We start from the raw sequence: 26,492 nt of genomic DNA, 5'->3' as shown, positions 1-26,492 counted from the left end.
TAGATGACAAATGGCAAAAGTCCACATTGTAAAGATTTAATCAGCCAGGCGTTCGTCGGTGGAGAGAAACCATTACATCGGGTTACCTGGACAACAGGAAGTTTGGATTTTTACACATAACGAGCATATTTGCCAAATTAAGTATGAGCTGATGTAATAACCAGAATAGAGGCAGCATGTATTCTGTAGGGGTTTGATTGATGATCTTGTTGCACTGAGAAAATAAATGTTGCACATGGCGAGCTATACAGTTTCCATTGCTCTGCAACTGTAGAAGCAATGTGTTGCAGTGCGACCTAGCTGTTGTTGTTGACATATGTAGGTGATTTTAGAGCCTAGTGGATTTTGAGAGCATCTGTCTGATTAGACAAGTGCTGCACATCTTGACTGGGCTGGTCGGCATGAACGTACTTGAGAGGGAAGAAAATCATCAGACATGGGGGAGCAGGGACTCTTCTTACTGATCATGTCTCATGTATGAACAAATAAAAAAAGACTAGCCAAGACACAGAATACAACAGGCATAGATGTTTAGACTACTTATGGTGAGCCAGAGCAGATCTTTTTAACGCTTATGATCAGAGGATCAGCAATGCTTGCCCTCTGCTGGCCTCCTCTGGAACTACAGCACTTCTTTGTGTCAAAGTGAGTTAACAAAATGGCTGACATGTTACTGGGTCATTAGAGTTAAAAACAACCTCTTGCTGCATATAAACATGACAGATCTGATCATTTTTTAATGCTTTGGCTCAAAATTGTTTACTTGTGCTCTTGCTTTCAAGTGGTACCCCATCAGGTCAGAGTGTGGAGACATAATCATCTGCTTACTCAGCTAAAAAAAAAAAAAGGGAAAAAAAGAAGCCCTTTACCACATTTTCTGAGCTAGTACTCTCCTTACATAAAAATCCAGTTATGGGAAACATGTCCACACGAGACCAGTGGATCACAGTCACATGACTGTAATGTAGAACCCAGAACCTGAAAATATCACAGGGGTCTGGAAGTTAGTTTCCATGACATTTTTTAAAGGCAGTTGCTGGACTAGCTCCTCCTCCTTCGTTTAAACTCCTCCCCCCTGTTTAACCCCTCCCCCTCAGCCCAGGTTTTTCTTTGTCACGGACAAAGCTCACACCCCTCCTCTCCCTCCCCTCCCCGCGCTAATGTGCAGCTCCTCTGCTGTGTCCTAGCAGAAGTGGGCTCTGTGTGGCAGCTTCTACCAGACTGCAGCTGGCTCGCTCCAGGCTGAGGTGGCTGCTGAGTGCTGTCGGATCCAGGAGCTTGTAATACGTACCTTTCCGGTTCTAGGTACCGGCTTTGGGGTCTCCGCCGATAGGGAGAGGTTATAAAGAGGAGGCACACGTTCGAAAAACAACAGCGGATCGACGCGGACGACTTTCCGGCGCTGCCGACTGACCCAGCTCCCGCCACTGATCACTGACGTCACAGCGCAGCCGTTGCCTTTTTCTTTTTGAGTGAGGCGTTTGTGCGAAAAGAGGAGGAGTCTATTTTTTTTTTCTGAGAGAAGCAAAGAGTCGGAGTGGAGTGCTCCGACAGCCCAACACTGAGTCTGGGCTTGATTTTTTTCCTGTGCATGCAGAAGCCGGTGTCCTGCAGCTTTTCATTATCCACACTACATCCTGCCTGCACCCTTCTGCAGAAAAGCGGACAGATAACTGTCCGAACTGAAAACAGCAGAACATCCCTGGCCAGCCAAACGAGCAGGTGAGTAGAGGTACTGCATGCTAGCTGAGCCTCATGTCTTTTTTTTTTTTTTTTTTTAAGTAAACCCCCCCCCCCCCCCCAATTGAATCATTGAATATAGATTATTTTTAAGAAAAGTTGTTTTTTTTTCTCCTGTACTCAGTCAAACTGTGATCTCTAAAATCTGTCGTTGGTTACTGGCGGCAACAAGAACTCTTAAGCTAACACTACTGCTGAAAAAAACAAATGGATGATAGTGCATGCTTTTATAACTGTTATTATTATTAATACTGTTATTAATATTGATGTATTTGGCTTTTTTATTGTTTTGGTGTAGTCAGGGCTTTTAGATTGCAATGTTGGGAAGTTGATCAGTAGCTTTAGCGAAACTGTTGACTAGTAGCTTTAGCGAAAACTACCAGTCGTAACTACCTTCAAATGTTGCGCAATTTAAAAAAAATTTGGAATGGCTAATCTTTGTCTGTTTATAGATTAAGAAGCAAGGAAAAGGCTTTTTTTTTTTCTTTTTTTGTTATAAATGTCTGGGCTGATATGAAGTTGTGTGTGGAGCCGACACTAGCTTTTTTTATTTTTATTTTTTAACAATCACAACAGGGATTCCGTCTTTTCTATCTGAGTAACTTGCGATTGAGAATGTTTTTCAGTTTTCAACTTAAGGCATGGTGCAGTTTTTAGCGAACTGGCAGCTTTTGCGAAAACCGCCTGTATGTTTTCAGAATTTAAAGTTCTGCCAAAATGTTACATTATTTAAAATTTTATGGACTTATGCTTTGTTCTATGCATTTTAGTATCGTATTCAGTAAGAGATTTTATTTATTTATCGACATTTTGGCAGCGTATATTGGAAATTATGGGCGGAGCCTATCCCACAAAAATTTAGGCTGGTCAACGCGCATTTGCTGTTTCGTGCCTCGAGTGGTTTCATTGCCTCATATTTCTGCTAGTTGGAACATGATTATAGAGTGTAAGTATGACATTAATCCAGATCAAAGCCTGATTTGGGTTTCTGTTACTGTTGCTTTTTGAAACATTAAAACATGCTTGTTTAGGCTTGTCATGAGATAAACATGCATAGATGAATATTTCTTACATACTCTCTCTTGTTTCATATTTATTGAGTGAAGTACGTAAAACATATGTTGTGTCTAGGATATAATTGTCCCTGTTAAGTATTTAAAGACCCAGCCCTAACAAGTCAGCATGGCGGGTATGTTGTGTTGGGGCTAAAACAAGCAGCAACCCCAACCAGCTCACTGTGGAGAAGAAACACACAGAGCAAATTTGACATGGATTGTCTCACAGGGTAAAAACAAAACAAATAAAAAACCATAACTAATAGGGTATACAAATAAGACTTGTGTTTCATTATTTCCATCCTTATAACCAGTTTCTGGAGGTTTTTATACAAGGTCAAAGTGTATGTGTTTGGATGTTACTTATTCCTTTTTACTGTTCCCAAAGTAAAAAAAAAGCAACAGATAATGGTCTAATGTGGCAGAAAACACGCATGGCTAAAATAGTAGAAGAAAACGTTTCATGCGTCACTGTGTGCTGTTGAGGTCCCCTTTTGGACTGAAGTAGTACAGCCCAGTAATTTTCCATGAAGCACACTGCCCTGGGAAGTGGGTGTGGCCTAATCTCTATGGTAAGCCTAGTGCTAAGCGTTTTTGTTTTCTTCCTGTTTTTATATACATTGTTGGTTCCTGGGGTTGCAAATGTTTTTTTTCTTTTTTTCTTTTTTTTTTTTTAATATTTGAACTAATCTGTACATAAGTAACTGCATTCTTCCCAAGGGAACAGTAGAAGCATATGGTTAACAAAGCCATTAAACCACAGTAAAATGTATGAACACGTTTCTCACAACTGAACTCCTTCATCACAGTCATGATACTTTAACCGGACTAGTTGGCAAACCAATCTGAACTGGGACATTTTAGATGTTGTTTTATCGTCTTGGAAGGTGGAACAGCCCCGTTTCTTGTTTCACCTCCCCCACACCTCTGTTATACTGCTCACATGGTGCACATTGCAGTTTTTTCCCTGCGGAGGTGGGGGCAGTGTTTAAAGGCACCGCCTACATTTTTTTTTTAAACTGCCATGTTGGAATTACTATTTCTTGCTTTGACAAAGTAATTTAGCCTCTTTTTTAATATTATTGATCATAATTTTACAACAGTTGAGCAAACTGTTTGAAGTTGGGTATATTAAAGTAGTTGCCAAATAAGATTAAAATCTAAACGGTTAAACAGTGAAATTAATATATTGTGTGAGAATTGCATGTTTCTTCATGTTATAATATAAAATTGACAGTAAATATGCGATGGATCTTTTTTTTTTTAAAGATGTCAATGTTCTGCACTAGTTTAACATGTTTCTATGATAGTCTTGCTCGAAATAAATTTTTCTAATCACATTTTTACACAAAACAAAAATATCTTCATTTTTAATTTTGTGGATAAAAGAAATACTTCTAAATTTTAGTATTATCTGAAAACGCGTTACAAGGCATTAGGGCTGGTTTCTATGTGCAATGCTTAAACCAGTCTTCTGTCCTTTTATCATTTGTGTTATCATAGTGGGAAATAATGATTGGCTTGCTTTGCATATCAAGGATGAATTAGATGGTCAAACCAGTGTGTCTGTGAGTCTCATTGGGATATTTTGACTTTCCTACTATCAAGATGTATTTGTCCTGAATTTAAGTGGACTGGGTTTATACTGCACGTTCTGGACGTTATCTAAACTTCCTGATCGCTACATGCCACATCTGCCTGTTCACACCCAAATCCCTAATTAATCTAGGGGTTTAGTCTCGTACCTAAGGACGCATCGTGTAGAAAGAAGGTAGTATGAATCAAACTTACAATCAGGCTGTTGTTAGGCTACTCTTCTCCACTGAGCCACAGCTGCTGCAGGAAATGTATGATCGGGTATTTGCAGACACTGTCCAAATCCAGTACAACAAATTAAAGTACATAAAAACAATGCCATGTATATGCTTCAATTTTGTCCTCAGAGACTGTACAAGGACAACAGCCTTCTGGAGTTGGTTTTAGTTTGACACAAAACCACAAACAAGAAGCTGGGATTATGTCTCCAAAGTAGCCAAATTCTTTGAGCATTAATTTTTGAGCAGTCTATATAACACATGGAGAATTTCCCTAATTCTCCACGTCTTAATAATGTCAGTTTGTCATTATTCCAATTCTGGTCAACACATTTCTTAGATCTGATGGACAATGGAAGATCATGTGGTGCCTCTTGCTCTGTTCTCACCATGGACTCCTGCTGCGGTAGTTGCTGTCCAATTTGAATCATACGACTGTGCCAACTTTTTCCCCAAACCAATATTACTCATTACAGTTCATACTTGGCAGGGTCCTCACCAGGATTTTTTGTCAGCATAAGGGGGGACTCTAATGCAGGGGCTGGACAACATGGCCTAAAATCAACTTTGCAATACATTTGGCCGTTCACCACGATTACTAATGAACGGGTCCATCGTGTGACTGAACCAGAGATAAGATGTGGCTGCAATATACTTAACAGCTGCTCCTCTTGCTACCACTACCGCCACTTCAACATTTGAAATTGCCTCCATTTTCTCAACCTCAGTCTTTTCCACTTCTTGTTTCAGACTAGATAGGGTGGAGTCATGTGACTATAAACTGTACACGTAGCGCAGCGTATTAAAGGGACATGAGCATAGCCTATCGTTTCCTGTAAAAGCGACTTTTTCTTTCGTTTTTTTTTTTTTTTAAATACCAAAAACACAGACTTGGGAAAAATTGACGTGTCATGCAGTTAGCTTAGCGTGAGGCACATAGCACTGTTACGTGCATTAAAAATGAGCATAACAGTCTAATTTCAGTGTAATCTTGACAACTTTCACTCTGGAATGCGCTGGCGAGAACATTGAGTGGTGACTGGTTTCCGTGGATGATCAGGTGCCTAGCATTGGTGGTTTGACTTTCGACTCTACATTGGGGGAGTGGTGGGAGTTGTTAGAGTATCATGCTTGTCTTCTGAGAAGGCTGCATCTATCAGTGACACCAAAGATGGTATATAGTCGGGTTGTTAAAATAATCAGTGTCTCGATATAATCAATACTAAAAAAGAATTACAGTATTATTATTTTTTTGGACTATAAGGTGTACTTAAAATCCTTAAATTTACTCAAAAATCTATGCTGCGCCTTATAGTCCAGTGCACCTTTTATATATGATTAAAGTTGTGCTTACCGACCGATTTTATGGGGTACAATGTCCCACATAAAAAAAAAATCAATTAAAATGTATAAGTATGACTTTGGTAAGCCGCTCCACTCAATGGATATTCGGAGCATTACGGTACATTGTGTCACTACCTGATCGGACCCTTGAGATGTCTACAAGACTGCCTGACTGTAATGTCGAAACTAGAAGTGGATTCATGTAAAGGCCCCCACATATTCGGGCGTAGTTCACTCTGCGCATACTCAAGGCGGACTCTGCACATACAGCTATGTGTCACACTATAAACTTCTTTGAGGCAAGAAGTCTTTACATTGAACTGTTTTATATGTGACACTGAGCTTGATACACTGAGCTAGTCCAAGCAGGCGGTCGCAAGGACGCGTGGCATCACAGTCCCTCTTATAGACCCCTTGCAACCACGTGACTCCGTTACCCAGAACCCCTTGCGTGGCGGCCATATTGGTTGGCACGCCATTTGACGAAATGACGAGTTCTCCAGGTATTTTTCTTCTTTAGATAACGTATCACAAGATCGTTTTAAGAGTAAGTTGATGGTTGATGGTATCAGATTGCCAGATCCACACAGCAAAAGCCTGAAGGGATGGAGCGAGTCTGTGAAATGCTGGCCAAGGGTTTCTTACCGCGACACAGCTGCTTTATAAACACGCAGGCCAGTACAGACGAGAGCACGAAAGCCCCTAAAACCACTGGACGGCTGCAATTATTTTATATCAGGAAAAAGGCTTCAGCAAACGCCCGCGACGCCATAAGGAATTAAGCGGGTCAGAAAATGGATGGATGTTCAGACATGTTTGTGCAACAGCACAAAGCAGAGAGGAAGACCCGCCCGGTAGGTTAAAAAAAACATCACTCACTACGGATTATTTTGGTGTTTTTGTCTTGTTAAAATGGGTGGGGGTGTCGGCGACATTGCAGCGTAAACACAGAAGTACTAGCGCCCGTGAATGGGCGGAGAGGAGGTGGCGATCGTTACACTGGCCGGAGAGCCGCCGCTGTCTGGAGCAGCAGGAAGCGGGTGCAGCTCCAGACAGCGGCGGCTACAGCAGCAACAGCGGCTTCTCCGGCCCGTGTAGCGATCGCTTCACCGGCCCGTGTAGCGATCGCTACAGCAGCCGCCGCAGCCGCCGCTGTCTGCTGCTTCAGACAGCGGCGGCTGCGGCGGCTGCTGTAGCGATCGCCACCTCCCTTCCGCCGCTATTTAAGTAGAACAATGACTAGAGCAGAATTAAGTTGTATTTACCGGAGATGAAGTGTAGACTGCAAATTCTGTCGTAATATGATTCAATTCAATTCAATTTTATTTATATAGCGCCAAATCATGAAACATGTCATCTCAAGGCACTTTACAAAGTCAAGTTCAATCATATTATACAGATTGGGTCAGATTATACAGATTGGTCAAAAATGTCCTATATAAGGAAACCAGTTGATTGCATCAAAGTCCCGACAAGCAGCATTCACTCCTGGGGAACCGTAGAGCCACAGGAAGAGTCATCTGCATTGTACATGGCTTTGCTGCAATCCCTCATACTGAGCAAGCATGAAGCGACAGTGGGAAGAAAAACCACCCATTAACGGGAAGGAAAAACCTCCGGCAGAACCGGGCTCAGTATGAACGGTCATCTGCCTCGACCGACTGGGGTTACAGAAGACAGAACAGAGACACAACAAGAGAAACAAAAAAGCACAGAAGCACACATTGATCTAGTAATCTGTTCTACATTAGATGGTAGTAGCGGGTGAGCCGTCTTCTCTGGATGATGTCACAGTTAACAGAACGCCAGACCAGGTGTACCTACTATGAAGAGAAAAGAGAGAGAACAGAAAGTTAAAGCAGAAATGACAACACATAATGCATAATTGAAGAACAGTAGAACTCAATAGTGAGAAAATTAGATCCTGATATACTCCAGTAGCCTAAGCCTATAGCAGTAAAACTATAAAGGTAGCTGAGAGTAACATGAGCCACTAGTTATAATTTTTGTCAAAAAGAAAAGTTTTAAGCCTAGTCTTAAAAGTAGACAGGGTGTCTGCCTCACGGACCAAAACTGGGAGTTGGTTCCACAGGAGAGGAGCCTGATAGCTAAAGGATCTGCCTCCCATTCTACTTTTAGAGACTCTAGGAACCACCAGCAGACCTGCAGTCTGAGAGCGAAGTGCTCTGTTAGGAACATACGGGGTAATCAGAGCTCTGATATATGATGGAGTTTGATTATTAAGGGCTTTATACGTTAGAAGAAGAATTTTAAATTCTATTCTTGATTTAACAGGAAGCCAATGAAGGGAAGCTAAAATTGGAGAAATATGATCCCTCTTGTTGATTTTCATCAGAACTCTTGCTGCAGCATTTTGGATCAGCTGAAGGCTTTGAACTGCATTTTGTGGACTTCCTGATAGTAAAGAATTACAATAGTCCAGCCTTGAAGTAACAAATGCATGGACCAGTTTTTCAGCATCACTCCTAGACAGAATGTTTCTAATTTTCTAATGATGGCTCCCCCAGTCCATTGGGAGTGTCTGCCTGCGCTCTTTTCATTGAAATTATCCATTTCTTTCTTCCTCCTTCGGTAAACGACAGAAACGTACATCCAACGATTTGGAATGCCTCTCTGTGCAACCGGGAGCGCAACAAGTCGTAGGCATTGCTTAGATTCCAAAAATAAACTAACTAAAAGTACGCTCTAAATCACCCGTTTTGTCATGTAGGAGACGGGCTGTCAGGCTAGCGTGCCCACCAAGATGGAGGCGCGCACCCCCGATCACGTGACTGTGACGTCAGATGCAAGGGGTCTATTCTCACTGACAGGTGTGCGGTGGGAGCCTGCTGGAAAAGAAACAGCTCTAGGTGCTCAGCTAGCTAGTCACACATTTTACCATCCGTTCCGCTGCTTCGTCCCACTGGCAGAAAGTGTGGGAATTGTAGGAATTTGCCACAATAAATGCCGGCAACAGTACCCTCAACTATGAAGGGTAAAACGTCCACTAAGAGTCCACGCAGCTCACAGTGTGCGCACAGTCCTCCCAAGTGGGAGCATTTAGGCAGCCTGCGCCCGGAGTACACGCTAGCAATAATAAACCTAGTAAGTTAATTCAATATAAAAGTTACGTTTATGTTGGCCTTGGGGCAGTGTAGTCCAACTAGTCGGTCCTCCCGACAGAGACGGATAGTTCTCCCTCTCTCAGGTGAGAGCTGTGTACGTGAATGGGCGGAGTGATATTACACACTTGGGAAGAATATTTAGTGCGTCTTATAATCTGGTGTGCCTTATATGTGGACAAAGACACGTTAATTCACTGTGCGCCTTTAGGTCCGAAAAATATGGTATTTAAAAATACACATTTGAAGAGAAACAGAATTCTAGACGGTGCGCTGAGCGAACTTTTCCCTCTGCCGCTGAGTTAAACCCACCTCACCCCCCCTCAATTTATCAATTTCTGTTATCACATTTACATGACAACGTTCTATTACAGTCTTCTTTTACACTGCAAAATAGACGTGACAGCAGTGTAACTCCCTCTCCACGCCACTAGTCTGTTCTATGTTCTTTGAATTTCAAAATGCACACTAAAACAAAAACCTACTGCCTTGAAGCTACGTTCAAGATGGCGGAGAATAAACGTTTCCTATGGACAAATGACGGGGTTCAACTGTTGCTAAAATTGTAACTCACCCTGATGTAAAAGCAAAACCATACCCCCAGAATTTATTTTTTTAAAATTCCCCCAAAGTGGGCAACGCCAAAAGTGTGGGGATGAGTAGTGAGGGGTTAAGTTGGTCTGTGGTCAGGGTGAGGGAAAGTGACATGTTGAAATATAAAGAGTGACCATGTTTACAATGGCGATTTTGCCAAAGAACAGTCCTTTGAGGTGGTCTCCCTCATTCTCTCATCAATGAAGGTTGAGGGAGGATTTGTGAAGCCCAGTGGGCCTGAGTGTTATTAGTTCGAGCTGCTGGCTCAAGGCGCTGCCATGGCAGTGGAGGACAAAATGGTTGCAGTTTCTGAGTGGTAAAGTTTTATTTATTTATTTATTTATTCGAACATGATACAAATATAAAAATAAAATAGTGCACAGTAACAAGAAGTGCATAAGAAAGAAGAGAAAATACAGATTTTTGTTTCAGTTAACATATCCTGCTCAAAACGGGGTAGGAAGAAGTGAGAACTTATAAACTCCTACCCCTAAACACTTGAGACTTTAGAGTTCTACTGTCATTAGAAAAAAAAAATCAAAATCAAAGTGGCAGTTTGAAGTAACAGTTACTAATATTTACCTATACATTTTCCCATTTTATGCTGGTTTATCTTTCTAAACCCTTACACCAAGTTATTATCTTCAATACACACCTTATTGCTTTCTGTCCCCATGTGTATATCTATTGAAAATTACCTCTTTGTACCTTCTTTTGAATTGTGTTAAACTATTGCTTTGTTTTAAATCTTCATGTAACTTATTCCATAACTTTACACCTTTAATTGAAATACAGAAGCTTTTCCTTGTTGTTCTAAAATTGCGGATCTTGAAGATTGAGTGACCCCTTAAGTTATACCCCCCTTCTCTTTCAGAAAACGTGCTCTGTATGTGCTCAGGTAACAACTTCTTTGATACCTTGAACATAAATTGAGCCATTTTAAATTCTACAAGGTCGTCAAATTTGAGAATTCTGGATATTATGAAGAGCGGGTTTGTATGCTCATAATAACCGACATTATGGATGATTCTAATGGCTCGTTTCTGTAGGACGGTTACCGGATGTAAAGAGCTCTTGTAATTAACTCCCCACACTTCACAGCAATATGATAAATATGGTAAAATCAGAGAGTTATATAGAGTATGAAGTGATTTAGCATTCAATACATGTCTAGCTCTGGCCAATATGGATATACTTCTACTGAGTTTACTCTGTAAATGTTGAATATGAGGTTTCCAACTGATTTTGTCATCTATTATTAAACCGAGGAACTTATTAGCAAAAACCCTTTCTAGAGTTACGTCCTCTATTTGAACTTGAATTTCAATATTTTTATAACTGTTCCCAAAGACCATGAATTTCGTCTTGTCCAAATTTAGGGATAATTTGTTATGGTCAAACCATATCTTTAACTTACTAATCTCTGAAGTGACTGTTGAGAGAAGATGCTCTAAATTATCTCCTGAGGCTAGAATATTTGTGTCATCAGCGAATAAGATAAATTTTAATGCATTGGACACTTTACTGATATCATTTATATAAAGATTAAATAAAATTGGTCCCAATACTGATCCTTGTGGTACTCCACAGACAGTCTCCTGCCAATCAGATTCCACATCTCCCAATTTCACAAATTGTTTCCGGCTCTTTAAATAACTCCTCATCCAGTCAGAAACTACTCCCCTAATTCCATAGCGTTCTAATTTTTTAAGTAGGATTTCATGATTTATTGTATCAAAAGCTTTCTTTAAATCTATAAATATCCCTACTGCCAGTTTCTTACTATCTATTGCGTTGGTTATTTCTTCTATTAAGTCAGTTACGGCCAGCGATGTTGACCGGTTTGCTCTGAATCCATATTGACTGCTGATAAGTAGCGAATGTTTTTCTATGAATTGTTCCAGTCTTTTCTTAAAGAGTTTTTCCAGGATTTTAGAAAATTGTGGGAGAAGAGAAACAGGCCTGTAGTTAGTGAAGAGGTGTTTGTTGCCAGTTTTATACATTGGTTTGACCTTCGCTATTTTCATTTTGTTGGGAAATGATCCTGTTTGAAATGATAAATTGCAAATATAAGTTAGTGGTTTAGAGATTCCTTTAATTACTATTTTAATAGTTTTCATGTCCAGATCATCACAGTCAGTGGAAGTCTTATTTGTACAGTTATTCACAATGTTTATGATTTCTTCTTCTAGTACAGGGTTGAGATATAAGGAGCTGGGATTATTCTCAATTAGATATTGCTGAGTTGCAGTTTTTGTAGTCGGTATTTTTTCTGCTAGTTGAGGTCCTATATTAACAAAAAATCTATTAAATTTATTGACGACACTTTTCAAATCAGTTATATTCTGTTCATTATCTATAAAATAGTCTGGATATTTGTTATTGTTAACTTTTCTAATGACTCTATTTAAAATATTCCATGTTTCCTTAATGTTGTTTTTATTCCTATCCAGTAATTTATAATAATAGTCCTTTTTACATGTTTTTATAATATTAGTTAACTTATTTTTATATTTCTTATATTTGTTTTCTGATTCAGACGTTCTATGTTTTAGAAATTCTCTATAAAGTTTGTTTTTCTTTTTACATGCCTTTTGTATTCCTTTTGTGATCCACTGTTCATTTTTTTGATTGCTTTTCCTGTTATATTGTTTGATTGGGCAGTGCTTGTTATATAATATTTTAAATATTTTTAAAAATTCATCATATGCTGAATTCACATCATTCATTTTATATATTAATCTCCAATCATAGGCCAACAACTCGGCTTCTAGAGCTCTTAGTGTCTCTTCAGACGTAACCCGTTTGTAATGCGTCTCTATTTTTTGATTGTCTGTTTTGCACTTACAGTCGTAGACTATGAACACTGGTAAGTGATCGGTTATGTCATTCATTAATATTCCACTAGTTAAATTATTTTCCAGCACATTTGTAAAAATATTATCAATTAAGGTAGCGCAGTGCGATGTAATGCGACTGGGCCTGGTGATTTTAGGATACAAGCTTAAACTGAACATGGTGTTAATAAATTCTTCAGTCATTCTATGTCTATTTGGATTGAGAAGGTCAATATTGAAATCCCCACAGAAAAATATTATTTTTTGATTAATTGTTATAAATTTTTCTTCTATCCAGTTGTTGAATACTTCAATGTTTGATCCAGGGGCTCTATAAATGCAACTCACTAAGACATTTTTCCTTTTTTCCATGAGTATTTCTATAGTCACACATTCAAACATGTTGTCCATCACAGTTGACATTGTTTCAATCAACTTATAATTAATCTTCTTATCAACATATAAAGCTACTCCTCCTCCATTTTTGTTTTCTCTGTTCTTACAAACCATTTCATAACCATTGATTTCAAAGTCTATGCCCTTATCACTATTGAGCCAAGTTTCTGATAAGGCAATAACATTGAATGTCTGTGAAAGTTGTTGGAGGTATTGTTTGATGCTGTCAAAATTTGCATAGAGGCTTCTGCTATTAAAGTGAATTATTGACAGCTTTTGTTCCATTTTAATGCTGTTATTGAACTGATCATCACTGTAATAGTGACAACTATCATTGCTGACATTATAGAAGTTGTTATCAGGATCAATGTCAATTTCAATATCTTGCTGATGATAGTTTCTGTGTTGGAATACGGGTAGCTCTATATCCTCATAGGCCGTGATATGTTGCATGTTTCTCATTCAGAAGTGAACGTCAGCTATGTCTGGCTGTCTGTCATACATTGTTGGATAATTTAGGGGTACTAGTACGTGGATGGGTGATCAACTTATCATAACGTAGGTAAGCAATGTCCCCTCTTTGACGTGCTGCTTTTAAGTCCGGCATTAGTTCCGCCCTCCTTTTCCTTACTGCATCCGTGAAGTCTTCGTTAATAAAAATCTTAGATCCCTTAAGTGCCTTGGTGCTCTGCAGAATAGTTGATCTGTCCTTGTATCGTAAAAATTTGACAACAATGGGCCTGGGTCTGTCTCCTCTCTGTTTACCGGTGCGGTGAGCTCTCTCAATGTCAACCTTATGTTGAAAGTTTAGCTTTTCATTTAAAATAGTTTTCACTTTCTCCTCAGTCTCAGCCCAAGTCTCATTTGGTGATTCAGGAATTCCATCAAAAACCAAATTATTTCTTCTTGATTGCCCCTCAAGGTACTCCATTTTATCCGTGATAGTCATCATACCCTCACATACTTTAAATATGTCTGACTGCACCGTGTCATTTCGGTCCTTGTGCTTAGCACTTTCTACTTTAATGTCGTCAATGTCTTTCTGTGTAAATTGCAGACTGGTTTTAATGTCCTGTAGTTCTCGTGTCATTGCGTCCATTCTGGTGTTAGTAGTGTCCACAATGATTTTAACAAAACCCTTAAAATTGTCCTGTTGTTGTTGGAGTAACTCCATATACATTTGCTTTTGCTGGCTCAGCAACTCTTTGACTTGCGTGAGTGATACATAGTCCTCATCTTGTCTCCCGTCGGTCTTGGATCCTTTTGGAGGCATTATTTCGCTTCTTTTTGCCTGTCGCTTCCTTAAGGCTCCTGCTCAGCAGTTGGAGGCCACTGCGTTGTCTCTCTGTGAACACAGACACCTTGGGCCAGACGCGTTGTTCAAGCACAGCCGATCTCTCGCTGTTCAGCTAACTGTGGTGAGTAGCGGTACTTACGGACAAGGCAGAGTTTTACCTCTGCCTGTTGTCAATCCAACGCGTCGTTTTCCACTGGTTGTTTTCTCTGTTAGGTCGGTTAGCTGCCGGACGTTGGCCTCGTCCCGGTTAGCAGCCGTGATGTTAGTAAGCTAGCCGCAGCAAGCTAGCCGCACTGTCGCTCCCTCTGGTGGCGCCGCTCTTGGCTCACCGGTAACGTTGATTCACAAACTCCAGCTCTCGTGAAGCGAGACACGTAAGCGGGAAAAGAACCGCGATGAAAACTCACCTAATTAGTATTGTCAATAGCATCAGGGCTACCGTTCAGTGCTGTAACAAACACTAAACACTGGTGATCAACACTCGTGACTCCAATGCCTGCGTCTGACTTGCTATAGGGGCATGTCGGAGATGCTTTTATACCTGAAGGCGCGGCTAGGCTGATAAAAGCATGTTCTGTTTGAACCAATAGGAAAATTAAACTGCAATAGCCACCATTCAATCAATGTAAGTTATGTATATTGCGCAGAAAAGAAGAGCAAGAACACATGGATTATCAGAACTGGGTTAAAACTGACATAATTTTGGATTGGAATTATGTATTTCTCATGTAGGACATGTCTGAAGTTTTTTGTTGTTTGTTTTTGTTTTTTTAAGAGAAAAAAAACAATTATCCCACAACTGTGAACCAAAGCCCATTGGTACATTTTGTGAATCTTCATCCTGACAGTTTGCTGTATGTTTGATGCGATATTGTGTCCCTATTTATGTTCTTTGACAAAAGTGTAGGTGTCCCATTTTTTTGGACTTTGCTTTTTGAAATATTTGGAACTTTTGTAGGTCAGAGGACTTACCTTTGCACCAGAAGCCGGTCAACATACGTTTGATGAGATTAGTGTTTCCAAGACTTTTGATATCTGCCCTTGACTAATAGGTAAATGCATTTGGACAGTTTATGACACCCACAAGAACTATGGCAATAGTTGCTTTACGGATGTCCTTTACAGTTGTCGATGTCTTAGCAGATTTCCTAATGAATCCAAAATGTATGCCATTAGTTGTTTAGGCAGTGCAAAAGGGTTGGAGTAAATAGCCATGTTTCCATCCAGTTCTCATGCGAGTTTTGAGTGAACTTTTAAAAGATTGCAAAAAGGGAAAATGCTCATCAGATGTGTTTTCATTTTACTGGTCTGTAGCAAATTAACAAGGCAACACACAGCATAATGTCGTCATAAGTTTATGTGTATTAAACAGGAAGTATTGGGTGGACGGATCACATCAGTGATGGAGCGAGGTTTTAATGAATATGCTGAATTTTACAAAAAAAAAATCATGGATGAGACTAAGAGATGCACAAATCTCTTTGTCAATCCACACCTACCCGATGTTGCATCCAGCCCTGTTTTCGAGCGTTATGGGAATACTCACGTAGACGCTGACAGCGCAGACAGCTGATTAGTCATGTGAGGTAAACATTTGCTACATCAGAACTGATTCGACAAATGTATTTCCATCTCCTCTTTAGTGCATTTACTGTTTATCGAAAAACTCAAACCACTTCAAGTGAGCGTAGAAACGTTTGCGAAATTTAGTGCGTTTGAATTTTTGCCATTTCCATCAACCTTTTCTAATATATTTCAAAATGCACATTAAAAAACGTTGATAGAAACGCTACTAGTGTGGGAGTATGTCTTCATGCGCAAGATCACACACCAGGCCATTTGACATACAGCAGATCTTCCATGAATTTGAATTGGCCACTTGTTCATCCGCATTTGTGATAACACCATAGCACTCAAATATACTCCCAATAGAAATTTTTTATTCTGTAGCGATCTGACTCAAATTTCTTGTAGAGGTCAGAAAAAGACTGGAAAACAGAAACGTGCAAAGTTTGGAACTGCAAATGGTAAACGTACAACCCATGATCAAACCGAAATAAATGAGCACATCATAATCCCTTTCTGTTGCTTACACAGTAACCAGCCAATTGCTGTAACAATGTATGGTTCTTGTTCAATAAGCCAGTATTGCGAAACCAGAGGTGTGGCAATAGCCCCAGTGGTCAGTGGAAAATTGACTCTGTCCATTTAAAAGAAATAATTTGCTACTTGATCAACAATCGGCTTGTTTCAAGGTGCACAACCACCCAATACTACACCAAAAACGTAGATGCCAAGTTAACGGCTCTGGTGCACCACAGTTTACAACCACAAGAATAAAGACCCTAACAAAACTTATGATTGGAGCATAATTTCTAAGTATGGCATGGTCTTAGATAAAATATTTCCCTTTTAATTACATTTTTTAGTTGCATATCTCATGCTAGAATTTGTGCATGGTTTGGCATTGGTTAATACATTGCCTCAAACAACACCACATAAAACAAAATGTTACCTAAACAGCAATTATGAGAGGCACACACATAGTGAGTGACTGAAGCTGTGTGTAAATCCAATTCAGGAAATTATTTTAGAGCAACAGTTTCAGAGAGAAAAAAAGACTACATTGCAAACTATTATTTTATCCCGCTTTGTATTCCAGGGCGAGATACATTAGCAACGTGGATCTCCGCTTTGCTATGTCTACTGACGGGGGTTTCAGGACAAGGCAGCTGTCTGTGAGACGGTGCTTGGAGAAGTAGGATGGGCTTACAGTAGCACTCACAAGACAGTAACTCCAGAATGATTGGTGCGTTTACATGAAGTCGCTAAATTCATCAATAAAAAAGAAAAAAGTTGCTAGTCGTTTTTTGTAAAAAATAAATAAAAATGAAATGTCACTTGGCAACAGCGACCGTTCTTCCTCATATTAGAAGCACCCTGCCACTAGCCTTGCACTTCGCTTCACAAATGTTTCTGCGAGCGTTTTCTGCATCGCATTTTGAAAGTTGGAGATATACTTTCCAGCATTTTCTGTCAGCCATGCTTGCTTTATTGACTAGATCAGCGGCTACTGACATCATTACGCTCTTGTGCGTGAAATGCTGTGTTGATGTCCGGCATGGAAAATTGCCCACTCTTTTCCTTCCATGTCACAATGATTTGTGTAGGTACCGAAACAGGGTGCCGTTTGATTTTACATGACTCGGTGCACGGTAGTACCGACGAGATTTGATCGGTACCAAATTCGTTACCCATCCCCTAGCAGCATAGAACAGCATCAGGAATTCGCAATATTAAAACTATGACTGGATAAAACATAGACAATAAAATGTTAGGAATACGGCAATATTTTGTTGTTTTTGGATTAATGTTGCAAATATTTCAAGCTAATGTTTCGTGACATGTAGATACAGTGTGAGATTGCATGTTAAGGTCTAGACTTTTTCTAGCCTCTAATGTTCTCCATTTTGATAAAGATTACAGTTAATGAGGAAATAACACTAACATTTAAACACAATCGATCTTCACTCCCTTTGCATCAAAATGTGCCAGGGAATAAAGTAAGGGAAATTTCCTTTAACCCCCCCTGTTACCTGTTCAAAATAAAGGTTAGTTAATATATTGACATCGTAATCAAATAAAATCCATAGGCAGATTTTATTTGAAGAAAAAGCAAATAAGACGGGGGCTTATGGGTTTGAATGAACAAGAGACAGCCATATGCAGGATTCTGCAGCTTCTGTAGTCACCATAATAGCGATCCTCTCAGCAGCTGTGGCAGCCATTTTCTGCTACAAGCATCAACTGCAACAATCCATCAAATTAAAAATAGGAGTTGGGGAGCATGTAGATGAGGCTAGCTTTTTAAATTAACTGATTTAGTTCAGATTAATCATGGTTAGCTATGTGTTGCCAGTGTTTCACAGAGAAAGGTTCAGTGTGTCTCAGACAGAAGGAGTAAAGGCAGCATAAAATGTTGGATTTAACTTCACAGAAAAAAAATCATGACTTCCATGTTACAAATTTTGGACAGAAGAGTCAGAAATATAGCTGAATTGTAGCTATGAAAGACTTAATTAAAATTTTATCCAGCAGCTCAGGCGGATTGAGCTACCATTTCGAGGCTATGGGGGTAGAATGTCCACCCGTTTCAGAGACCTCTAACTTACTGGGCGTAATTTCCTCCTCAACCCAGGTTAGTTGCATTTTAAACATGGCATGATATTGTAGTTAGTTGAAACAGCAGGGAATTTCAGTCCCCTCGACAGATCTCTTGCTCACTGGTAAGAACACCCTTCTGCTACAATGGTGTAGTCCATGCTTTGGCAGTAAACCTCCAGCAAGGAGCAGACTGCAGGTGTGGGGGATGGGTGCTGGCGCTCTGTGTCTGCCTGTGCACTTAGGCTCTGACTGTGTAGTCCTAGCTTTAGGGTTCATCAATCAGAGTGACGTAGACTGTGAACACATTAGATATTGTTCTAGGTCTGATAGGCTTCAACCACAGCTAGAAACACAGCTTAAAGATTAATTAACTCAGCTGTCAACCAATAACTTTAATTAAATATATATATACTAAGTAACCCATGGTTAATTTAATTTTGCATCAATATGTCTTTTGTCTTGAGTATTTTTTATCCGCATACATTGCCTTTTTTTTTTAGCTATGATAATAGCTTTCCTCAGTTGCGCATGGCTAAAGAATAATCACCATGTGCATGCTTGAATCACATGGAACCATCTGCCTCTGCCCACCCCTCCCCCTTCTAGTTTTCTTCCCCCGTTTTCCTTTTAGCCTGCTGTTGCTGCTCTTCGCTTTTGCACAACAGGAGCGAATCACGCGTACTATACTTGGGCAATGGCTGGCTAGGGAGCAGTGGTTTTAGATTGCTACTTTGCAGTTTAATCAGTTTAGTTCAGTAGTTTGTTACTTTTCTGTTATTTTTTCTTTTTACATATTAGAGCTGGTCGTTGTTGTGGTTGGTGTATTTTCAGTTTATCTATAATCTACTTATTATAGATAGATGTCATTAAATAAAACGGTTGTCGGTTAAGTATGGTACAGATGTTTAATTAAAAATATTGTAACTAAATTAACGAATAAATTTGATACTCTCATTCATGTTTTATATATTAGAGATGTTCAAAGGTATGTTTCGCTACCCTAAATATGGAAAGAGTAAAAAAAGCGCTCCAGGGTAAACGGAGAGCAAGACATTAACGAATGTACGCGAGGGAATGTCACAGGAAAAAATAGTCGATGCTTTCTCCACCATGTTTTCTTTCTTTGGGTTTGCAACAAACCAAAAAATGTTTGCTCCGATGGGAGAGCATAAAATAACACTGGTTGATTCGTAACTTTATCTGATGAGATTGTATTATAATTTCTGTATGCAGTGTCTGATCTGCAGCCAGATACCAACTACTTTATTCTCGCTCAAATTACGGCTTTCGAGAACGAATTAGAACTCTGTGATTGCATGAAATGGTTCTCTTCCAAACACTAGAATATTATACGGGTGTCTCGATAAGTTAGTTTTTCCTTTTTAAAGTGAAAATATAAGAATTTGTCATACAGTGATGCATTTTACGTGTTTACATCTGGTAATTTTGGTGATATCTTACAGCTGATTTAAAAAAAACAAAACTGAGTTGCTTGGGGAAATGGAACATTACATGAGATGATGAAAAAGGCTTTGATAGAGAAATGTCATGGTAAGGCCATGATATGACATCTACAAATATGGCGCAGACTGTTGACAACAATAAGCCACTAAACATTGTTGAAATAAAACTCTGTTCGGGGATGGCTGCATCCGAGCGTGATAATAAAAAGTTGAGTGGAAGGAAAAAGTGTGGTTATTAAAAATGTATGCAAGAAATGGAAATAATCTCAACGTTAAGCCGATTTGTAAAGCAAAGTTCAAAAGTTTGGGGGAGATGGGTAACGGCAGGGCTGTGGGTGGCTTCAAGAGCAACCACACAACACAGATGTAACCAAAACACAGACCTAAAACTGTTGCAGTCCTTGTTTTAGGTCATTTATGTACTAGAGATTCTGTCAGAAGCGTCTTACATGGGGAAGGCAGAGAAAATAATAAAGTAGTTGCTCTGTGGAATCTGCCTCCACTACCAAAAATACCTACTACTAGTTTAATAACGATTAAATTGCTGTCCTTGCTGAGCAGCAAACTGGGTTTACCCAAATCCCACAGAGCCTTTGTGGAGTATTGTCAGAGGGCAGAGAGAGACACCAGAGCCAACAATGCAGCCAAGCTGAAGGCAATTATTAAAGCAACCTGGGTCTCCTGAATACGTCAGGGGAGCCACAGGCTGATCACCTCCATGCAACACAGCATGTATGCTGTAATACGGGCAAAAGGAGTCCTGATCAAGTTCATGTGCTTTACAAACTTTTTAGTAGGGAGGTATTTGTGTATTAAAAATCACTTGCATTGGTCTCGTGTAATCTTTGCAAGTTTTCATTAGCTTGACGCCATACTCATTACAAAGTGAGTTTGCAGTTATCCGATGTCATTCCTTTTGACAAGTATATCTATAAAAATTAAATGCAGAAATTAAAGAACTATTTGGTGATATTCCAATGTACTGAGTTGCACCTGAAAGTGAGCAATCTTCCTTTTAAGAAACGTTTATCTTAAGTACAACAGCGTGATATGCTTCCAATAAACAGTTTTTTAAAGTCATCATGTTCATGGGGTTCCCATTTGAGGGTTTTCTACAACCTTTCACTTGTTCAGGTTTGCAGGTAGCTGGCTTAGGCAGAGTGCCCCGTTGTCTATGTTAGTCTGACACAAAGTGAACAACCAGACAAGTCTTCACTCTCCTTCACAGCTATGGGCGAGTCAGGTTTTCTTGTCAACCTGAGTTACATGAGCTTGTGTTGCGATTGAGAAAGCGACCTTCAAGGTAAAACCAGGAGACACTTCCAGGCTAGATTAATCACTTTTCAGACCAAAATGTTCTTGGTAAGCCACTTTGGTAAGCCAATTTCAAAAGGGACTTGTCAAAAGTGTAATAATCTTAGCAGGAATTGTAGATTTAGAGCTTTTGGGGAAATTGACTGGCAAGACCAAGGTCAGTGGAAACTGATCCGAATCATTTTTTAGCGTGTTTTATGAATCAACATGGGTCACTTTCATCGCCATGTGAAGTTTGACGCAGTTTTTTCCCCCTAAAACTATGTTGGTACTGTGAGACTTTTATTTGTTTTTAGCAAACTCACACGCTGAAGCCTTAGCACATATTAAAACCATAGAGGCAGATTTGCTGCCTCCTTTGGGGGGAGGGGGGGGTCAATTACTAAATTTTAATTTTAGCTCAACTCCACTATAATCAAAGTTTTACTTTTTTATACACTTGGGCAAATAGGCATCATCTCCCAGCGGCTCAATGCTGCTGAAACTTGAGTTCTATTGGAAGGTGAGGCAGGCTGGAGAAGCTCAGTGTTGCTAGGCGCAGCAGACCAGGTGGCCATTTTGAGTCTCAGTGAATCCAGATGCAGGCAGGCAGGCAGGGTGGGGGAAGGGCAGAGTTGCGCACTAGTAGTTGGAATGCAGTGTCTGCCCTCAATAGCTGACAGATTTTTTTTCCCCACAATACTTTTAGCCTTCTTGGAAAATTTCTTGCATTATGTGCATGATTAGTATTAACTATTAATTGTATTTGAACAAGAAAACATGCTCTGTATCCCTGTCCCAAACAGCTTGGTGTCAGATTTCCTTTGGGATACACTGGTTGAAACCCCCAAAACCTATCTCAACAGGGAAATAAAATGTTCTCATTTCCTTCCTCTGTCATTTCATGTGTTCCTGTAATAGATTTGGAGCAGTTTGGGATCAGATCAGGTGAAAGATAAAAAAACAAAAAAAAAAAACAAAAACATAACAGTTCTAGTTCCAGGTCAACGTGCACAGCACACATGGACTCTTGCAACAACAAACACTTAAAGCTGGAATTTATTTGATAAAAATAATGTTCAAAGATAGCTGTTGTTGCTCTCGTTCTTGCTGGGGTTTTTTTGTGGGCGGAGCCAGTAACATGATCTGCTCTTGCTTCTGCTCAGCATGCTGTTCGCAGCAACACTGGTGGCCATTTTGTGTTTCTGCAGTGGCAGAAAGGAGAAGAAGAGGGGGATGGGCAACGACTGCACAGCTAGTTTTGAGTTTTTCTCAGAACAGTTGTTTTAATGAGCATGGGAAATGCCAAAGAACACTAAAATAAAGTATTTTAGTTTGTTTTTTTAATGAAAAGCCCAGTTTTATCATCAGTGGTGTTGTGTGTGTCTTCAACATGCTAACAGAAAATAAGTTTGGAGTCAACTAGCCAAACAGTGATATGTGAACTTTTGATACACCAGGTATTCTACCTGTGCGCATTTTCATAGTAGTGGTCTTTGTTCCTGGTCCCAGAGGGGAGCCACCCTCCTGCTGGAATGGTTCAGCCTGTTTAAACAGCAACCACTCCCTGCTGTGGGAGAGGCTGGGCGGGTAGAGACTGCTCACTGTCGCAGGCTCTGCTCTGGGGTTGTTGTTTTTTTTTTTTTCACCTAGCCTGAGACTGTGTGGCTAATGTGCGCCATATCTTACTTGCACATGTAAGAAATGCTGAGTAATTGCAACTTGATGCAGAAATGAGTGTAATAGTTGGTTAATGTGTAAGACAATGATTGATTTAGACTTTTTAGAAGGATTGATGTTGTCAACTGTTAGGAAAGGTGTACTGTGTTGTACTCTAGAGGTTAGTGGGGTTATTTCACATTCTCTGTGAAAGCGGTCAAAGCAGACTCAAAGCATTTTTCCGTTTTTTTTTTTTTTCTTTTAGTGCAGTGTTGCGTTCCCCCCCCCCCCCCTCTTTTGTGTTTAATGCCCCTCCCCCACTCGTCTTCCAGCCCCCCTCCTTTGAGAGTGGTACGGTCCATGTTTGAGCAGCAGAGGACGTTCCAGAGACACACAGGCTGTGTGTGTAAGAGAGAGAAAAGGTGGGAGGACGGGGGACGGGGGAGGGGGAGGGTGCAATTTAGCGATAGCCGTGCACTGTTAGCTAAGCTCTAACTTGGGTGATTGGTGCATCGCTCAGCCAAATTGGAAGTGGCTTATTTTTTCTGCCATTTCTTTTTTAAATTTAAATAACTATTAGGAGGATAAACATAAAAGTAATTTAAACTGTTGCCGTTTATTGTTTGAATCAAACACTTTTTGCTGATTTACTTTACTGATTAATAATATCGTTCTTACCCTCATTTTAACTGATCTACCATGTTCTGAAAGGGTCAGATAGTAGTAGTTTGGTTTAAATGTACTTCTGGTAATGCAGTTCCTGAGAGCTGTGCTGAAAATTTTGTGATTTTTATTGTATTCTATTTTTGCTTTGTGGTTGAAAGGTTGAGGTAAAGCAAAAGGCATCTGGAAAAAAAGCCTTCTTCAGTGGGAGGAACCAGAAACCAAACCTATTGTTATTTGTCAGGTTGCCGCACAGACTGTTGGGCTGAATTTAGCACCCCCCCCCCCCCCAATCCTTGTTTGTATCTTTACATTTTTGATGATAGTTTAAATACCCAAATAGCCTTTGTGCATTAACTAAGCTTTAAGGTCTTTGGAAAAAATACATTTACAAAAGTATATTGCTACCAGTTTGAGAGAGGGACAGAGAGAGAAAGAAATGTTATATTTTGGTAAGAAAAATCTTCCAGATGATAAAGTTTGGTCTCCTCTAAAAGCCTGTGCTTTTGCTGCAATCATTGAAAGACCTTTGAGATCAAATTACAGTCTGATTAAGGTTCTCTGTAGTTCACCCAGAGACAATCACAGAGTGAGAGAACTTGGCTGAGGCTAACATGATTAGTACTCAGCCCAGTGGCAACATGGACTCAGTTTATAGCACATAGTACTGCAGGTGATCTTTGTAACTGTGCTGCACAGTGACACATTATTTGTACTAAGAATTTGTTTGCTTTTTAATTTCATAGGAAAAAGAAGACCATTCAAGCAAATTGAAAATGTACAGTAATAATCAATGGCTTTTTCACAACAGTAGTTAAGTGTTGTCATTGACCTTTTTATTCATGAAACTAAAGTTGACTGTTAAGTTTGTTTAAAAGACAAATAGGGGGCAGACAGCCCTCCCCTCCCCCCCTGCCCTTTTTTGTCATAGTGGTACGTCCCGGGCTTCGTGGTATTTCCACACTGTGGACTAGTTTGTGCTAGAGGTGGGGGATGGGTGTTGCTAAGCAACGGACTGTGCAGTGTACATCCCCTGTCTGCGCGCCGCTAGCTATGGTTGTAAAGGATAATCACCACTGTGCATATTAAAGTGGAGCTGACACAATTTGTGGCATGTGAGTTACTTTTGAAATCTGTAAATATGTCATTAAGTTATGACAAGAGACAAATATTAAATATTATTGAACTTTTACTATATCATGTTGGGCTGCATGGCACAGAAAGCACTGAAAGGGAAACTTTTGTTTCTTTTTAAAATGTTTAGGTAAGCCCCAGAATTTTCTCACTTTGACTACACACCCTTTTATTTAACACACCCCTGCTATGAGCAAGATGGACTGATCCCAACAGAGCACCTCCCCCTTTCTTTTATATTCTGGTGCCGCCATCTCAGCTGTTCCCTGCTCACACAATCAGCAAATAATATGGAGGGCCCTTTCCCACACATCCTGCAGAAGGTTGCCATTTCTTTTTTAAGCATGCTTTACATTTCTGACTAACTAAAACTGGTCTGTTCTTCTTGATTTGAGGTGCATATTTTAGCTAAACCTTTAGACTGTTGTTTAGCAGAAATAAAAAAGGTTTACATTTAAATTTAAGGTTTGTACTTTGTTTTAACAGTAACCAGAGTGTTCAGATTACTTAACTCATTTGACACGTTTTTTCTTTCAAATAAACATTGGTTTAGGGAATTGCCTATTTGGATGCAATCCCTTATTCCTGCTTTATATGACTATATTGGGTTGCATATGATGTGTGTGTATAATAGCGCTGGAGGGTCACATGACATGGAAATTGATTTGCCAAAATTGGATGGACTTAATGATGTGCAGCATAGGTTTAGATGTGTGAAATTGCTGGTTGTTGTTTTTTTTTCCTTTTCTTGGTGCTGATGTCCATGCAGTCCTCTGCTTCCCCCTCACAAATCTGTGACATCAGTTCCTGTGCAATTTCATTCTGTAATACTTTAAAATGTATTTTCCTGTAAACAAAGTATATGTAATGAATTTCATTTGCATTAGTATTCGGGAATGGTGCGTGGGAATATAGTAAACAAGGACTGCCGTCAATCAACTTTGATTCTTAAGTTACTGCTTCGAATATTGAATGTTGGACAACTTGGATGAGCAACAAGTCACAATCAAGAGGACATCAAATTGCAGAGGCTCCATACTAAAATAAAAAATGACTGAGACACTATCAGAGTAAAAATCCAGTCCGATCTTTTTCCAAGCACAGTACACTAACTGCTGTACTCTTACGTGTGAATGTCGTTACTAAGAAAAGATTCTATATCTGTAGGATCTATTCTATAGGCTTATTCGTCAGGCAAAAGTGGACTAAAGGCCCATTCATACCCTACGTTTGGCCTGCACGTCCGTATTTCTGTCCGTGCGTTCTATCCGTTGAGTCCTTCATACCTCCGTCCGTTGAGGTGCGCAATAACCAATATTCCCTCTAGGTGGCAGTGCTGAGCGCCAATGATTCGTCACTGATCAAACACGGCGACGGTCCAATACGTGATTTTGTTGTATTTGCTCCGTAAGTAAACTTTTTGTTTGTCCCTGTGCCCCGGACACGACACATCATATGTGTGGGTAGTTGCGGACAAGCTCCGCAAGTTGTTCCTCGAATCCCGCCATTGTTTAAAGCCCAGAATTACAACCTTCTTTGTGATTTTGTTGACATTTTGTACTACAAACTCAATAGCGCCCCCACCGTTTCCGGTAGTATTGCTCCGTATTGATCCGTTTCGTCCGTAATCGTAAGCTCCCAATTTTCGTGTCAAAATGCGGACGAAATCGACGGTTAGAACGTATGAAACACTCCACACGTATCCGTATCCGTCTTTTACGTGAGGTATGAATGGGCCTTAAAGCTGCTTTTTTTTTGCCACAATGTTACACATCACAGATTTTTTTTGTAGCGGTATTCTTTATGCACTCTCCATCCAGAACAATGCTTCTTACATGTGTGTCAAGCTAATGACGCTGACATACTACTTTTTATTATCAGCGTGGTGTTCTTCACAATTAACACATTAGTATTTCC

At 39.9% G+C, this 26,492-nt stretch overlaps 1 pseudogene; it reads left to right on the top strand.

The window, feature by feature from the left end:
• The first annotated feature begins 1,137 nt into the window (after window positions 1-1,137).
• LOC118556412 overlaps window positions 1,138-26,492 on the top strand; it is a 42,472-nt pseudogene continuing 17,117 nt past the window's right edge.

This window comes from Fundulus heteroclitus, chromosome 5, assembly GCF_011125445.2.
Source record: "Fundulus heteroclitus isolate FHET01 chromosome 5, MU-UCD_Fhet_4.1, whole genome shotgun sequence".
NCBI classification, from domain to species: Eukaryota; Metazoa; Chordata; class Actinopteri; order Cyprinodontiformes; family Fundulidae; genus Fundulus; species Fundulus heteroclitus.
The sequence above is the reverse complement of the archived record's forward strand: the minus strand, read 5'-3'. Positions and strand labels throughout refer to the sequence as shown.